We start from the raw sequence: 15,408 nt of genomic DNA, 5'->3' as shown, positions 1-15,408 counted from the left end.
GCGGTCCATTTGGAAGTTTGTTGCTGCCACAGAAACTGAAAAGGCAGCTTTGCAAGCCATACTTTAAATGGTCGCATGCTAGCATGGAATAAATGCTTTGCAGTGGCCATTGCTATCGTGGCTTCTGCAGTTCTCCACTTTCTTAACCACCTGTGGTAATGTAGACGGCAAGTTGCGGGGTTGAAAGGTTTTGATTTATTTATATACTTTGCTGTAGCACAATATTTTTTTGATGTCATACATTTTTTTGCAAAGCATTTCTGATTTGCAGTACGCAAAGTATTGCCCGTCAATCATCCCCAATTACCGGCTCCAGCCACCCTTTAAATTCAGGTACAGACTCCCACCCTTTCTGTACAATTTTGATTGAGACATGTTGATTGATGTTGTAAGTTATGTCCAGGATCAAAACATTTGTGACCATCTATATTCATTGGGTTTTGTCTCGTGGAACCCGTACTACCACCACCACCACCACTACTACTACTACTGCAGTCAGCCGATGATTAATTTGCAATTTACCGAAATGGCTGCTGACGTCACTCACAACGCATTTTAGCAGCCAGACACGTGTGTTGTGACCGAGAACATCGGTTTTTTTGTCATTTAGAGGAAAAATGCATTTGAGCGTTTGAGTCACTTCATCAAAAGTTGCTAAAAGTTTTTTTTTTTAAGTATCTAAATTTGTTGCTAGGTGCAGTTAGATTTTTTGGGTACTCTGAAAATTAGCTAAATTGGCATCACTGATCTCAATACTGCCGGTTGATGAGACGGTTGGAGCCTCTTTACCGCCGTTCATCTGTGCACGACAACAATCACACTATAAGATCATTTTCCATAACAATTTAACAGAAAACGCGGACAGTTTGTTAACATAACATTTATAAAGGATTTCAAAAAAAGGTAAGGTAGCAACAACAACATAATAAGGTCTGTGGATATATTATCCAACTCTAAACTTAATCAAGTATCTAAAAACAGCTAAATCAGTGCTCGGTAGCCATCTTGTTGTTGTCGACCGATGTAACTCTTAATAACCCGTGTAGTGTCTTATTATTATTATTATTGTATATAACCCATTAATACATCAGGATGTCCAGACGAGGCCGTACCGGTCCCACCGGGCTCCGGAGGAAACGGGACACGGAGGAGCACCGGAAGGAGAGAAGACGGGCTCTGCAGGCCCGACACCGGGCCAACCTGGCCACCCTGTTCGAGACGCTCAACACCGTGGTCTGTCCCACATCCGACAAGATGCCTGCCAAGGTGAGAGAAATATAGAGATGGCTAAACAATCTGAAATTATCTTCCTCAGTTCCTCTCCTTCATGTGGGTGTGATTAGGGAAACTGTTGCTGGGTAGACTAGGGTGTGATTAGGGGTTAACTGTTGTTGGGTAGAGAGGGTGTGATTAGGGGCTAACTGTTGCTGGGTAGAGAGGGTGTGATTAGGGGCTAACTGTTGTTGGGTAGAGAGGGGTGATTAGGGGCAACTGGTTAACTGTTGCTGGGTAGAGAGGGTGTGATTAGGGGCTAACTGTTTCTGGGTAGAGGGGTGTGATTAGGGGCCAACTGTTAACTGTTGCTGCAGAGAGGGTGTGATTAGGGTTAACTGTTTCTGGGTAGAGAGGGTGTGATTAGGGGCTAACTGTTGCTGGGTAGAGAGGGTGTGATTAGGGGCTAACTGTTGTTGGGTAGAGAGGGTGTGATTAGGGGCTAACTGTTGCTGGGTAGAGAGGGTGTGATTAGGGGTTAACTGTTGCTGGGTAGAGAGGGTGTGATTAGGGGCTAACTGGTTAACTGTTGTTGGGTAGAGAGGGTGTGATTAGGGGCTAACTGTTGTTGGGTAGAGAGGGTGTGATTAGGGGCTAACTGTTGCTGGGTAGAGAGGGTGTGATTAGGGGCTAACTGTTTCTGGGTAGAGAGGGTGTGATTAGGGGCTAACTGGTTAACTGTTGCTGGGTAGAGAGGGTGATTAGGGGCTAACTGTTGTTGGGTAGAGAGGGTGTGATTAGGGGGCTAACTGTTGCTGGGTAGAGAGGGTGTGATTAGGGGCTGTTTCTGGGTAGAGAGGGTGTGATTAGGGGCTAACTGGTTAACTGTTGTTGGGTAGAGAGGGTGTGATTAGGGGCTAACTGTTGTTGGGTAGAGAGGGTGTGATTAGGGGGCTAACTGTTGCTGGGTAGAGAGGGTGTGATTAGGGGCTAACTGTTTCTGGGTAGAGAGGGTGTGATTAGGGGCTAACTGGTTAACTGTTGCTGGGTAGAGAGGGTGTGATTAGGGGCTAACTGTTGTTGGGTAGAGAGGGTGTGATTAGGGCTAACTGTTTCTGGGTAGAGAGGGTGTGATTAGGGGCTAACTGGCTAACTGTTTCTGGGTAGAGAGGTGTGATTAGGGGCTAACTGTTTCTGGGTAGAGAGGGTGTGATTAGGGGCTAACTGTTTCTGGGTAGAGAGGGTGTGATTAGGGGCTAACTGTTTCTGGGTAGAGAGGGTGTGATTAGGGGCTAACTGTTGTTGGGTAGAGAGGGTGTGATTAGGGGCTAACTGTTTCTGGGTAGAGAGGGTGTGATTAGGGCTAACTGTTTCTGGGTAGAGAGGGTGTGATTAGGGGCTAACTGTTGTTGGGTAGAGAGGGTGTGATTAGGGGCTAACTGTTGTTGGGTAGAGAGGGTGTGATTAGGGGCTAACTGTTGTTGGGTAGAGAGGGTGTGATTAGGGGCTAACTGTTGTTGGGTAGAGAGGGTGTGATTAGGGGCTAACTGTTGTTGGGTAGAGAGGGTGTGATTAGGGGCTAACTGTTGTTGGGTAGAGAGGGTGTGATTAGGGGCTAACTGTTGTTGGGTAGAGAGGGTGTGATTAGGGGTTAACTGTTGCTGGGTAGAGAGGGTGTGATTAGGGGCTAACTGTTGCTGGGTAGAGAGGGTGTGATTAGGGGCTGTTGCTTGGGTAGAGGGTGTGATTAGGGGCTAACTGTTGCTGGGTAGAGAGGGTGTGATTAGGGGTTAACTGTTTCTGGGTAGAGAGGGTGTGATTAGGGGCTAACTGTTGCTGGGTAGAGAGGGTGTGATTAGGGGCTAACTGTTGCTGGGTAGAGAGGGTGTGATTATTGGCTAACTGGCTAACTGTTTCTGGGTAGAGAGGGTGTGATTAGGGCCTAACTGGCTAACTGTTTCTGGGTAGAGGGGTGTGATTAGGGGCTAACTGTTGCTGGGGGTAGAGAGGGTGTGATTAGGGCTAACTGGCTAACTGTTGCTGGGTAGAGAGGGTGTGATTAGGGGCTAACTGGTTAACTGTTTCTGGGTAGAGAGGGTGTGATTAGGGGCTAACTGGCTAACTGTTGCTGGATAGAGGGTGTGATTAGGGGCTAACTGGTTAACTGTTGCTGGGTAGAGAGGTGATTAGGGGCTAACTGGCTAACTGTTGCTGGATAGAGAGGGTGTGATTAGGGGCTAACTGGTTAACTGTTGCTGGATAGAGAGGGTGTGATTAGGGGCTAACTGTTGCTGGGTAGAGAGGGTGTGATTAGGGGCTAACTGGCTAACTGTTGCTGGGTAGAGAGGGTGTGATTAGGGGCTAACTGGTTAACTGTTGTTGGGTAGCGAGGGTGTGATTAGGGGCTAACTGGCTAACTGTTGCTGGGTAGAGAGGGTGTGATTAGGGGCTAACTGTTGTTGGGTAGAGAGGGTGTGATTAGGGGCTAACTGTTGCTGGGTAGAGGGGTGTGATTAGGGGCTTGGCTAACTGTTGTTGGGTAGAGAGGGTGTGATTAGGGGCTAACTGTTGCTGGGTAGAGAGGGTGTGATTAGGGGTTAACTGTTGCTGGGAGAGGGTGTGATTAGGGGCTAACTGTTGCTGGGTAGAGAGGGTGTGATTAGGGGGCTAACTGTTTCTGGGTAGAGAGGGTGTGATTAGGGGCTAACTGTTAACTGTTGCTGGGTAGAGAGGGTGTGATTAGGGGCTAACTGTTTCTGGGTAGAGAGGTGTGATTAGGGCTAACTGTTGTTGGGTAGAGAGGGTGTGATTAGGGGTTAACTGTTTCTGGGTAGAGAGGGTGTGATTAGGGCCAACTGCTAACTGTTTCTGCAGAGAGGGTGTGATTAGGGGCTAACTGTAACTGTTGGGACAGAGAGGGTGTGATTAGGGCCAACTGTTGTTGGGTAGAGAGGGTGATTAGGGCTAACTGGTTGCTGGGTAGAGAGGGTGTGATTAGGGCTAACTGTTGTTGGGTAGAGAGGGTGTGATTAGGGGCTAACTGGCTAACTGTTGGGTAGAGAGGGTGTGATTAGGGGCTAACTGTTGTTGGGTAGAGAGGGTGTGATTAGGGGCTAACTGTTGCTGGGTAGAGAGGGTGTGATTAGGGCTAACTGTTGCTGGGTAGAGAGGGTGTGATTAGGGCTAACTGTTGCTGGGTAGAGAGGGTGTGATTAGGGGCTAACTGTTGCTGGGTAGAGAGGGTGTGATTAGGGGTTAACTGTTGCTGGGTAGAGAGGGTGATTATGGGGCTAACTGTTGCTGGGTAGAGAGGGGTGATTAGGGGGCTAACTGGTTAACTGTTGTTGGGTAGAGAGGGTGTGATTAGGGGTTAACTGTTGTTGCTGGGTAGAGAGGGTGATTAGGGGCTAACTGTTGCTGGGTAGAGAGGGTGTGATTAGGGGCCAACTGTTGCTGGGTAGAGAGGGTGTGATTAGGGCCAACTGGTTGGGCAGAGAGGGTGTGATTAGGGGCTAACTGTTGTTGGGTAGAGGGTGTGATTAGGGGCTAACTGTTGCTGGGTAGAGAGGGTGTGATTAGGGGCTAACTGTTGCTGGGTAGAGAGGGTGTGATTAGGGCTAACTGTTGCTGGGTAGAGAGGGTGTGATTAGGGCTAACTGTTGCTGGGTAGAGAGGGGTGATTAGGGGCTAACTGTTGTTGGGTAGAGAGGGTGTGATTAGGGGCTAACTGTTGCTGGGTAGAGAGGGTGTGATTAGGGGCTAACTGTTTCTGGGTAGAGAGGGTGTGATTAGGGGCTAACTGGCTAACTGTTGCTGGGTAGAGAGGTGTGATTAGGGCTAACTGTTGCTGGGTAGAGAGGGTGTGATTAGGGGCTAACTGTTGCTGGGTAGAGAGGGGGTGATTAGGGGCTAACTGTTGCTGGGTAGAGAGGGTGTGATTAGGGGCTAACTGTTGCTGGGTAGAGAGGGGGTGATTAGGGGCTAACTGTTGCTGGGTAGAGAGGGTGTGATTAGGGGTTAACTGTTGCTGGGTAGAGAGGGGGTGATTTGGGGCTAACTGGCTAACTGTTGCTGGGTAGAGAGGGTGTGATTAGGGGCCAACTGTTGCTGGGTAGAGAGGGTGATTTGGGGCTAACTGGCTAACTGTTGCTGGGTAGAGAGGGTGTGATTAGGGGCTAACTGGCTAACTGTTGCTGGGTAGAGAGGGTGTGATTAGGGGCTAACTGTTGTTGGGTAGAGAGGTGTGATTAGGGGCTAACTGGTTAACTGTTGCTGGGTAGAGGGGCTAGATCTGTGATTAGGGTAACTGGGTAACTGTTGTTGGGTAGAGAGGGTGTGATTAGGGCTAACTGGTTAACTGTTGCTGGGTAGAGAGGGTGATTAGGGCCAACTGGCTAACTGTTGCTGGGTAGAGAGGGTGATTAGGGGCTAACTGGCTAACTGTTGCTGGGTAGAGAGGTGTGATTAGGGGCTAACTGTTGTTGTTGGGTAGAGAGGGTGTGATTAGGGCTAACTGGTTAACTGTTGCTGGGTAGAGAGGGTGTGATTAGGGCTAACTGTTGCTGGGTAGAGAGGTGATTAGGGCCAACTGTTGCTGGGTAGAGAGGGTGTGATTAGGGGCAACTGGTTAACTGTTGTTGGGTAGAGAGGGTGTGATTAGGGGCTAACTGTTGCTGGGTAGAGAGGGTGATTAGGGGAGTAACTGTTTCTGGGTAGAGAGGGTGTGATTAGGGGCTAACTGTTGCTGGGTAGAGAGGGTGTGATTAGGGGTTAACTGTTTCTGGGTAGAGAGGTGTGATTAGGGGCCAACTGTTTCTGGGTAGAGAGGGTGTGATTAGGGGCTAACTGTTTCTGGGTAGAGAGGGGTGATTAGGGGCTAACTGGTTAACTGTTGGGTAGAGAGGGTGTGGTTAGGGGTTAACTGTTTCTGGGTAGAGGGTGTGATTAGGGGCTAACTGTTTCTGCAGAGAGGGTGATTAGGGGCTAACTGTTGTTGGGTAGAGAGGGTGTGATTAGGGGGCTAACTGTTGTTGGGTTAGAGAGGGTGTGATTAGGGGTTAACTGTTTCTGGGTAGAGAGGGTGTGATTAGGGCTAACTGTTTCTGGGTAGAGAGGGTGTGATTAGGGGTTAACTGTTTCTGGGTAGAGAGGGTGTGATTAGGGGCCAACTGTTGCTGGGTAGAGAGGGTGTGATTATGGGCTAACTGTTGCTGGGTAGAGAGGGTTGTGATTAGGGGCTAACTGTTGCTGGGTAGAGAGGGGTGATTTGGGGCTAAACTGTTGTTGGGTAGAGAGGTGTGATTAGGGGCTAACTGTTGTTGGGTAGAGAGGGTGTGATTAGGGCTAACTGGTTAACTGTTGGGTAGAGAGGGTGTGATTAGGGGCTAACTGTTGCTGGGTAGAGAGGGTGTGATTAGGGGCTAACTGGTTAACTGTTGTTGGGTAGAGAGGGTGTGATTAGGGCTAACTGGTTAACTGTTGTTGGGTAGAGAGGGTGTGATTAGGGGCTAACTGTTGCTGGGTAGAGAGGGTGTGATTAGGGGGTTAACTGTTGCTGGGTAGAGAGGGTGTGATTAGGGGCTAACTGTTGCTGGGTAGAGAGGGTGATTAGGGGCTAACTGTTGCTGGGTAGAGAGGGTGTGATTAGGGCTTGGTCTGGGAACTGGCTAACTGTTGCTGGGTAGAGAGGGTGATTAGGGGCTAACTGGCTAACTGTTTCTGGGTAGAGAGGGTGTGATTAGGGGCTAACTGTTGCTGGGTAGAGAGGGTGTGATTAGGGGCTAACTGGTTCTGGGTAGAGAGGGTGTGATTAGGGGCTAACTGGCTTGTCTGGGTAGAGGGGTGTGATTAGGGGCTAACTGTTGCTGGGTAGAGAGGGTGATTAGGGGCTAACTGTTTCTGGGTAGAGAGGGTGTGATTAGGGGCTAACTGTTTCTGGGTAGAGAGGGTGTGATTAGGGGCTAACTGTTTCTGGGTAGAGAGGGTGTGATTAGGGGCTAACTGTTTCTGGGTAGAGAGGGTGTGATTAGGGGCTAACTGTTGCTGGGTAGAGAGGGTGTGATTTGGGGTTAGCTGGCTAACTGTTGCTGGGTAGAGAGTGGGTGATTTGGGTAGGGAACTAGGCTAACTGGCTTGTTGGGTAGAGAGGGTGTGATTAGGGGCTAACTGTTTCTGGGTAGAGAGGGTGTGATTAGGGGCTAACTGTTGCTGGGTAGAGAGGGTGATTTGGGGTTAACTGGCTAACTGTTTCTGGGGTAGAGAGGGTGTGATTTGGGGCTAACTGGCTAACTGTTGCTGGGTAGAGAGGGTGTGATTTGGGGTTAGGGCTAACTGTTGCTGGGTAGAGAGGGTGATTTGGGGTTAGCTGGCTAACTGTTGCTGGGTAGAGAGGGTGTGATTTGGGGCTAGCTGGCTAACTGTTGCTGGATAGAGGGTGATTTGGGGTTAGCTGGCTAACTGTTGCTGGGTAGAGAGGGTGTGATTTGGGGCTAGCTGGCTAACTGTTGCTGGATAGAGAGGTGTGATTTGGGGCTAGCTAGCTAACTGTTGCTGGGTAGAGAGGGTGTGATTTGGGGCTAGCTGTCTAACTGTTGCTGGGTAGAGAGGGTGTGATTTGGGGCTAGCTGGCTAACTGTTGCTGGGTAGAGAGGGTGTGATTTGGGGCTAGCTACTAACTGTTGCTGGGTAGAGAGGGTGTGATTTGGGGCTAGCTGACTAACTGTTGCTGGGTAGAGTGTGATTTGGGGTTAGCTGGCTAACTGTTGCTGGATAGAGAGTGTGATTTGGGGTTAACTAACTGTTGCTGGGTAGAGAGGGTGTGATTTGGGGTTAGCTGGCTAACTGTTGCTGGGTAGAGAGTGTGATTTGGGGCTTAGCTGGCTAACTGTTGCTGGGTAGAGAGGGGTGATTTGGGGCTAGCTGGCTAACTGTTGCTGGGTAGAGAGGGGGTGATTTGGGGTTAGCTGGCTAACTGTTGCTGGATAGAGAGAGTGTGATTTGGGGCTAGCTAGCTAACTGTTGCTGGGTAGAGAGGGTGTGATTTGGGGCTAGCTGGCTAACTGTTGCTGGGTAGAGAGGGGGTGATTTGGGGTTAGCTGGCTAACTGTTGCTGGATAGAGAGGGGTGATTTGGGGCTAGCTAACTGTTGCTGGGTAGAGAGGGGTGATTTGGGGCTAGCTGGCTAACTGTTGCTGGGTAGAGAGAGGTGATTGGGGCTAGCTGGCTAACTGTTGCTGGGTAGAGAGGGTGTGATTGGGGGCTAGCTGGCTAACTGTTGCTGGGTAGAGAGGTGATTTGGGGCTAACTGTTGCTGCTGGGTAGAGAGGGTGATTTGGGGTTAGCTGGCTAACTGTTGCTGGGTAGAGAGGGGGTGATTTGGGGCTAGCTGGCTAACTGTTGCTGGGTAGAGAGGGGTGATTTGAAGAAGCTGGCTAACTGTTGCTGGGTAGAGAGGGGTGATTTGGTAGGGAGGGTATACTTTTCTGATTCAAAGTTACTGGTTAGTCGACTTTCTCTACTTTCCAAAAACATCTTCACCTACCTGGCCATGCAGGTGAATCTACACCTACCGGTGATGCAGGTAGATCTTCACCTACCCGGTGATGCAGGAGGGGTGATTTTCACTACCTGGTGATGCAGGCTTCAACCTGGTGAGGCAGGTAGATCTTCACCTACCTGTGATGCAGGTAGATCTTCACCTACCTGGTGAGGGAGGTAGATCTTCACCTACTGATGAGGCAGGTAGATTTCACTGGTTATTGATCTTTATTGATCCTACCTGGTGATGCAAAACATCTTCACCTACCTGGTGATGCAGGTTGATCTTCACCTACCTGGCCACAGGTAGATCCTCACCTGCCTGGCAGGTAGATCATACCTGGTGAGGTAGATCTTCACCTACCTGGTGATGCAGGTAGATCTTCACCTACCTGGTGATAAATTGGTAATGGACCCTCAGTTGAATGTGTTGTATTGTAAAGTGTGATTGTAATGTTGTCTGGTCGGTCAGTGGAAGATCTTGGACCACGCCAAAGGATTTCTGAAAGAGCAGGAAGCCCACCTGAGCAGACTGATGCTACTGAAAGGTGAGAGGAGCCCAATGCCCTTTTGATGTGTACAGAAAAGCTCTGGATTAAGGGCACGGTTTCTTATTGACCGACATGTGTTTTAGGGATATTCCTCGGTAATGAAGACGGGCCGTGCAGCTTGGAGGAAGTGAGGGCAGAGTACCGAGGCTGCAGTCACACAGCAGGTACACTACTACCATTGACATACACCAGGAACCCACTGTTCCTACACCAGTCAGTTAAGAACTAATTCTTATTTACAATGACGGCCTACCGGGGAACAGTGGGTTAACTGGTCTAGGAACAGTGGGTTAACTGGTCTGGGAACAGTGGGTTAACTGGTCTAGGAACAGTGGGTTAACTGTCTTGTTCAGGGGCAGAACAACATATTTTTACTTTGTCAGCTCTGGGATTTGATCCAGCAACCTTTCGGTTACTAACCCCAGCTCTAACCACTAGACTACCTGCTGGTTACTTGTCCAACGCTCTAACCACTAGGCTACCTGCTGGTTACTGGTCCAACGCTCTAACCACTAGGCTACCTGCTGGTTACTGGTCCAACGCTCTAACCACTAGGCTACCTGCTGGTTACTAGTCCAACACTCTAACCACTAGGCTACCTGCTGGTTACTGGTCCAACGCTCTAACCACTAGGCTACCTGCTGGTTACTAGTCCAACACTCTAACCACTAGGCTACCTGCTGGTTACTAGTCCAACGCTCTAACCACTAGGCTACCTGCTGGTTACTAGTCCAACGCTCTAACCACTAGGCTACCTGCTGGTTACTAGTCCAACGCATCTAACCACTAGGCTACCTGCTGGTTACTAGTCCAACGCTCTAACCACTAGGCTACCTGCTGGTTACTAGTCCAACGCTCTAACCACTAGGCTACCTACTGGTTACTGGTCCAACGCTCTAACCACTAGGCTACCTGCTGGTTACTAGTCCAACGCTGTTATAACCACTAGGCTACCTGCTGGTTACTAGTCCAACGCTCTAACCACTAGGCTACCTACTGGTTACTGGTCCAACGCTCTAACCACTTAGGCTACCTGCTGGTTACTGGTCCAACGCTCTAACCACTAGGCTACCTGCTGGTTACTGGTCCAACGCTCTAACCACTAGGCTACCTGCTGGTTACGTCCAACCCATAGGCTACCTGCTGGTTAGCCCAGTCCAACGCTCTAACCACTAGGCTAAGAGTTACTGGTCCAACGTAACCACTCAGGTTACCTGCTGGTTACTGAATCCAACGAGCTGACACTAGGCTGGCCCCCATAGGGGAGAAAACCTAGTAGCCTACCGGGTTAAGAGCATTTAGGCCAGTTAACTGAACAGCAGCTACCCTGGGAATCCCCCAGTTGACAAGGTTAAGACAGTTAAACAGCAGCTCCCTGCCCCGATGATTGAAGGCAGTTAACAACAGCAGCCCCCTGGGCCCCGATGACGTGGGTTAAGACAGTTAACAACAGCAGCTCCCTGGGCCCCGACGACGATGGGTTAAGGCAGTTAACAACAGCAGCCCCACTAGGGCCCCGATGACGGGGTTAAGGCAGTTAACCACAGCAGCTCCCTGGGCCCCGATGACGTGGGTTAAGGCAGTTAACAGCAGCAGCTCCCAGGGCCTCCATGACGTGGGTTAAGGCAGTTAACCAGTTAGCTCCCAGGGCCCCGATGACGTGGTTAAGGCAGTTAACAACAGCAGCTCCCAGGGCCCCGATGACGGGGTTAAGACAGTTAACAACAGCAGCTCCCTGGGCCCCGATGACGTGGGTTAAGGCAGTCCAACAGCAGCTCCCTGGGCCCCGATGACGTGGGTTAAGACAGTCCAACAGCAGCTCCCTGGGCCCCATGACGTGGGTCATCAGACAGTTATTGACAGCAGCTCCTGCTGGGCCCCGATGACGTGGGTTAAGGCAGTTAACAACAGCAGCTCCCTGGGCCCCGATGACGTGGGTTAAGACAGTTAACAACAGCAGCTTGGGCCCCGATGGTTGTTGGTTAAGACAGTTAACAACAGCAGCTCCCTGGGCCCCGATGACGTGGGTTAAGACAGTTAACAACAGCAGCTCCCTGGGCCCCGATGACGTGGGTTAAGGCAGTTAACCAGCAGCTCCCTGGGCCCCGATGACGTGGGTTAAGACAGTTAACAACAGCAGCTGATGGGCCCCCATGACGTGGGTTAAGGCAGTTAATCACAGCAGCTCCTGGGCCCCCATGTTATTGATCGGGTTAAGGCAGCAACCACAGCAGTCCTGGGCCCCCCATGACGTGGGTTAAGGCAGTTAAGACAGCAGCCCTGGGCCCCGATGACGTGGGTTAAGGCAGTTAACCACAGCAGCTCCCCTGGGCCCCAAAGACGTGGGTTAAGGCACTACCCACTGCCCTCTTTGAGCCAGAGGGGTTTGTGGGTTAAGGCAGCCCACTACCCCTTATTGAGCCAGATGGGTATTGTGGGTTACCCAGCCCATTGCCCCATCTGAGCCAGAGGGGTATTGATCAATTACCCATGCTATTGCCACCTAGCCAGAGGGGTTATTGATAAGGCTAGCCCATGAGTCAGTAGGGTTTGTGGGTAAAAAGCTGAAGACACATTTCAGTGACTAGGTGATCCCTTTCCCATGTTATTGCGTCATCACCTGCAGTTAGTATAGATTACCACATGGGGGCAGCATCTACCCATGTTATTGATCATCTACCCATGTTATTGATCATCTACCCATGTTATTGATCATCTACCCATGTTATTGATCATCTACCCATGTTATTGATCATCTACCCATGTTATTGATCGATCTACAGTTGTCTATATACATCTACCCATGTTATTGATCATCTACCCATGTTATTGATCATCTACCCATGTTATTGATCATCTACCCATGTTATTGATCATCTACCCATGTTATTGATCATCTACCCATGTTATTGATCATCTACCCATGTTATTGATCATCTACCCATGTTATTGATCATCTACCCATGTTATTGATCATCTACCCATGTTATTGATCATCTATTGATCATCTACCCATGTGTATTGATCATCTACCCATGTTATTGATCATCTACCCATGTTATTGATCAACTACCCATGTTATTGATCATCTACCCATGTTATTGATCATCTACCCATGTTATTGATCATCACCTACCCATGTTATTGATCATCTACCCATTGTATTGATCATCTACCCATGTTATTGATCATCTACAGTTGTTATTGATCAACTACCCATGTTATTGATCATCTACCCATGTTATTGATCATCTACCCATGTTATTGATCATCTACCCATGTTATTGATCAACTACAGTGTTTATACACATCTACCCATGTTATTGATCACCTACCCATGTTATTGATCATCTACCCATGTTATTGATAATCTACCCATGTTATTGATAATCTACCCATGTTATTGATCAACTACAGTTGTTTATATACATCTACCCATGTTATTGATCATCTACCCATGTTATTGATCAACTACCCATGTTATTGGTCATCTACCCATGTTATTGATCATCTACAGTTGTTTATACATCATCTACCCATGTTATTGATCATCTACCCATGTTATTGATCATCTACCCATGTTATTGATCATCTACTCCATGTTATTGATCAACTACCCATGTTATTGATCATCTATCCATGTTATTGATCAACTACCCATGTTATTGATCATCTACCCATGTTATTGATCATCTACCCATGTTATTGATCAACTACCCATGTTATTGATCATTTACCCATGTTATTGATCATCTACCCATGTTATTGATCATCTACCCATGTTATTGATCATCTACCCATGTTATTGATCAACTACCCATGTTATTGATCATCTATCCATGTTATTGATCATCTACCCATGTTATTGATCATCTACCCATGTTATTGATCATCTACCCATGTTATTGATCATCTACCCATGTTATTGATCATCTACAGTTGTTTATACTCATCTACCCATTGTATTGATCATCTACCCATTGATCATCTACCCATGTTATTGATCATCTACCCATGTTATTGATCATCTACCCATGTTATTGATCATCTACCCATGTTATTGATCATTTACCCATGTTATTGATCATCTATCCATGTTATTGATCATCTACCCATGTTATTGATCATCTACCCATGTTATTGATCATCTACCCATGTTATTGATCATCTACCCATGTTATTGATCGATTTAGTTGTTTATACTCATCTACCCATTGTATTGATCAACTACCCATGTTATTGATCAACTACCCATGTTATTGATCATCTACAATTGTTTATACACAACACTTACATGTAAAATCAATTTCTATTGTTATTGTAGATGTCAATTAGCTTATTTTTTTCAGTCTTACATTAAAAACGTGTTCCCTCCCCTTTCCCTCCTACTCCTCATCTACCCATGTTATTGATCATCTACTCCTTTATATACATCTACCACCGTCCTTGATCAATCCACCCATGTTATTGATCATCTACTCCATGTTATTGCTCATCTACCTCACTATTGATCATCTACCCATGTTATTGCTCATCTACCCATGTTATTGATCATCTACCCATGTTATTGCTCAACTACCCATGTTATTGATCATCTACAGTTGTTTATATTCATCTACCCATGTTATTGATCAACTACCCATGTTATTGATCATCTACCCATGTTATTGATCATCTACAGTTGTTTATATACTCTCCCCCTCTCAACTACCCATGTTATTGATCATCTACCCTGTTATTTAGATAATCTACTCCTGTTATTGATCAACTACCTTATCCCTCCCTCACCCTACCCATGTTATTGATCATCTACCTCCATGTTATTGATCAACTACCCATGTTATTGATCATCTACCTACGTTATTGATCAATCTTACCCATGTTATTGCTCATTCACTCATGTTATTGATCAACTACCCATGTTATTGATCAACTACCCATGCTATTGATCATCTACCCATGTTATTGATCAATTACAGTTGTTTATACACATCTACCCATGTTATTGCTCATCTACTCCATGTTATTGATCAACTACTCCATGTCCCCCCTCCCCTCCCCCCTCCCCCTCCCCCTCCTCCTGTTATTGATCATCTACCCGTATTGATCATCTACCCATCATTTGATCATCTACCCATGTTATTGATCATCTACAGTTGCTTATACTCATCTACCCATTGTATTGATCATCTACCCATGTTATTGATCATCTACCCATGTTATTGATCAGCTACAGTTGTTTATACTCATCTACCCATTGTAGTGATCAACTACCCATGTTATTGATCAACTACCCATGTTATTGATCATCTACAGTTGTTTATACACAACACTTACATGTAAAATCAATTTCTACTGTTATTGTAGATGCCAATTAGCTTATTTCTCAGTCCTACCTCAAAAACGTGGCCCTCCCCCTCTCCCTCCTACTCCCCTTTCTCCCTCCCCTCCCTCCTCTCCTCCTCCCCCTCCTCCTTCCCCTTCCCCCTCCCTCCCCTCCCCTCCTCCCCCTCCTCTCCTCCTCCTCCCCTCCTCTCCCCCTCCCTCCTCCTCCCTCCCCCTCCCCCTCCCTCCTCCTCCTCCCCTCCCCTCCCCCCTTCTCCCCTCCCCTCCCCTTAGCTCCCTGCGCTCCAGAAGACCTGGTGGCCACAGACGTCATGACGGAGCTGACGGAGAGGACCTGACTGAGACCAGTGAGGAAGACTCTGCGGAGGAGACTCTGGATGACTCCGCCCCCTCTCAGACCTCCATCAACTCTCTAACCAACATCCTGGAGTTTGAAGGGTGGGGGCTCGCGCCAGGGTTAACGAGTAGCGAACAGCAACATCGCTAGCCTATGGCAATCTACTATAGGAGAAAAGTTTAGGCCACCTATTCTATTGGTCAGCTTGTCGAGAAAGAAATAGCCTGTGACAAACAGACTCTGGGACAGTTTTGGGACGATAGATCCCAGATTCATACGACCAATAGGATTTATATATAAGGAATATGTGTATATATATATTTATATATAAGCAATATATATATACATGTATATATATTTATATATTTATATATATATATATTTATATATTTATGTATACAGCTGAAGCCTAGGTTTACATACACC

The 15,408-nt window shown here is 47.7% G+C and overlaps 1 pseudogene; it reads left to right on the top strand.

Annotated features, from left to right (window-relative positions):
* The first annotated feature begins 731 nt into the window (after positions 1-731).
* On the top strand, positions 732-15,147 carry LOC127923181 (stimulated by retinoic acid gene 8 protein-like; annotated as a pseudogene).
* Positions 15,148-15,408: the final 261 nt, after the last annotated feature.

This window comes from Oncorhynchus keta, unplaced genomic scaffold, assembly GCF_023373465.1.
Source record: "Oncorhynchus keta strain PuntledgeMale-10-30-2019 unplaced genomic scaffold, Oket_V2 Un_contig_2869_pilon_pilon, whole genome shotgun sequence".
Taxonomy (NCBI): Eukaryota; Metazoa; Chordata; class Actinopteri; order Salmoniformes; family Salmonidae; genus Oncorhynchus; species Oncorhynchus keta.
This window is presented reverse-complemented; position numbering and strand designations above follow the sequence as displayed.